The sequence below is a fragment of the Phalaenopsis equestris genome, unplaced genomic scaffold (genome assembly GCF_001263595.1).
Source record: "Phalaenopsis equestris unplaced genomic scaffold, ASM126359v1 Scaffold000257, whole genome shotgun sequence".
Lineage (NCBI taxonomy): Eukaryota > Viridiplantae > Streptophyta > Magnoliopsida > Asparagales > Orchidaceae > Phalaenopsis > Phalaenopsis equestris.
This window is the reverse complement of record NW_018164699.1, coordinates 87,130-90,119: the sequence shown is the minus strand read 5'-3', so window position 1 is coordinate 90,119 and position 2,990 is coordinate 87,130.

Here is a 2,990-nt window from a genome sequence, read left to right as displayed (position 1 = left end):
ACTTTCAGGGCTAAGATTTGAACGTCACTTAGCAACCAAGAGGGTTGTAGTTGAATTACATTGCTAATGGCGGGTTTCAGGCCTTCAAGGTAGCGTGTGATGGTATGCTCTTTTTGTTCGATCAAGTCGCACTTTATTTGTAACAATTTGACTTTGGCTGTAATTTCTCTACGGACATCTCTCTCTCGTCCATGGGAACAATGTCACAATATACTTGTTCCTTTAATTAGTTGCCTTTCAAGAACTTAACAAGGTATTGTTGATCCACGTGGATTTCATTCCCTTTTTTAGCTAAGTGAGGGAATATGGTTGGGGATGTTTTTATGTGGGTAATTCTAACTTTATCACCTTTAGTGTCGATACAACATTTTTACAACTGTCACTATCAATTATCAGGTTGTAAACTTTTCCTTTAACTGTACACTTTGTGCGAAAGATGCTATATTGTAGCCATGATTGATCTTATGTTGATTCTGATTGTAAGACTCGTCGTATGACTAGTAACTTGCCTTCATCCTCTGGGAGTTGAAGTGCTTCTTCAGTATTTTATTCTGTTTCTTCTTCCTCGCTTTCCTCAATGACACCTTGATCTGTAAAAGAGACAATTTGGCCTGTGGGACAGCTGGAGGCGATGTGGCCTAAACCATGGCATCTAAAACACTTTTTGGCTAACATTGGCATTGATGCGCTACCTTTTTCGTGCTTCTTGCTTCTTGGATCTGTTTTTGCATTCCAGGGTGTTGGTTTCCCCGTTCCTGGTGTGCTTTTGTCGGTAGGTGTAATTGTTGGGGTTGGCTTGTATGAGGATTGCTGCCGGAAGGAAGACTATGATGTGGCCTACTTCTATCGCCTTTCAACTTTCAGGGCTAAGATTTGAACGTCACTTAGCAACCAAGAGGGTTGTAGTTGAATTACATTGCTAATGGCGGGTTTCAGGCCTTCAAGGTAGCGTGTGATGGTATGCTCTTCTTGTTCGACCAAGTCGCACTTTATTTGTAACAATTCAACTTTGGCTGTAATTTCTCTACGGACATCTCTCTCTGTTGTAGGTTGTGGAGCTTCAGGAATATATTTTGGCGGTAGTGTGGTGGCAGGCATTCGCAGTAGTGCTTTCTACTTTTTGTCCCACTTCATGCTTTTGTTGATGTTGTCACTCATTCGCTGACGTTGTAGGTTGTCCCACCAAAACAAGGCATGTTTTTTTAATTTAATAGCTGCTAGTTTGACCTGCTTATCTTCAGGTATCTCCTTGTATTTGAAAGTTCATTCGACTGCTCATAGTCAGTCAAGGAATTCATCTGGATTCATACTGCCATCAAATTCGGGGAGATCTATTTTAATGTCGAAGTCCCGGTGGTCTCAAGGTTCTTCTCTTGGTCTCTCTGGTATTGAATGTTAAAACTGTGTGGATGGTATTCTTCATCCCACGCATCTTCCCGGTGGAACGAATTGAGAATTTCGTTTCAGTCTTCATGTCAACTTTCTAGGTCATGATCGAGGGTAACCTCGCCTTGGGTTCCTTCATCTGACGCTGTCAATTGTTGTTGTAGACGACTGATTTCACGTTGTAGCACATCCTGGGTGTGGTTCGGTATGTTTCTTCTAGGGGGCATAGCTGATGGTTTGGGGAAGATGTTAAGGAGAGTGGAGGGAAAGAAAGAGGGAAAGAAGAGAATGATGAAGAGGAGAAAAAGAGATGGAGGAAATCAAGAAAAGAAAGAAAAGAGAGAAGGAAGAGGGGATAAAAATCGGTTTGGGTAGGAGTGCGGATGCTAGGGAACCCTAGGATAAGACTAGGGTTGGACTAGCTCTGATACCAAATGATATTGGAGTTAACCCAAGCCACGACGCGAGACACAAATTTATTAATAACTTAAAAGGCAGGTTACAATGACAACTCCAAAGAAAAGGAAAGACAGTACATAAATCAAAACACAAATTATAACATTACAAACAAAGACTCAACAAATCAAGACATAACAAGTTCGACGAGGAGGGAGTCCAGAGAGATGGGGCTTGGAGCGGCGACTACGGTGAAAGCCGGAGAGATGTCGAGCTGCTATGGAAGAAGCGGGACAATAGGTTAGCAGTAGCAACAACGCCGAACTGCAGCTGGAGAGGAGCGGGAATGTCGTCGGAGGTGGAATTGGTGACTGTTGTGAAGGTTGGAGAGGTGGGAGCTGTTGTGGAAGACGTAGGACAGTAGGGTAATGATAGTAACGACGTTGAACCGCAGCTGGAGAGAAGCAGGAACGTTGTCAGAGGTAGAATTGGCTGCTGCGATGAATGCCAAATGGCGGAGGCCCGGACGATGGTGAAGAAAGGCTGCGACCTGCTGTCTGGGAGGTGGCAGGAGCTGCGAGGGCCTGCAGGTAAGCTGTAGGGGCTGTCGGTGGGCAGGGAGAGTAGCAGTGCTGCAATAATCTGCAGGTGGGAGGCGCCGAAGAAGCCTGAGTGGGGCTGCGACCTGTTGTGGGAGAGGCAGCAGGTGTTGCGAGGGCCTGCAGGTAAGTTGTAGGGGCTGTCGGTGTGGGCGGGAAGAACAGCAGGGTTGCAGTAATCTGCAGGTGGGAGGACTGTAGAGGACTGGCGACACGTCTGGGAGAGTAGTAGGAGGCAGGGAAGCTGCCGTGTGGATGGTCGGAGGTGTTGGGATGTTGCCGAGCTGCAGGACTATGGGGAGAGATCGGACCGAAGAAGATAAACACCACCTCGAACGGGGTTACAGTCGGAACACCTTCCTCATCGTCAGATACAACCCTTGAGAGGGGAAATACATAGATAAAACTGAATTAGATTTCAAAATCAAAACCCTTGACCCTAGAGACATCAACTCCTATTTATAAAAGACTTGACCCAATCTAGGAAACATTTAAATTAAAGGTCCGTTTGGCGCGGCTTTATCCTCGCGGTGCGGCGGGAGGCCGCCGAAAAAGATTGTTTGGCGCGGCGTTTCATCTACGGCCACCCAGAAACTTAAAGACAAACGC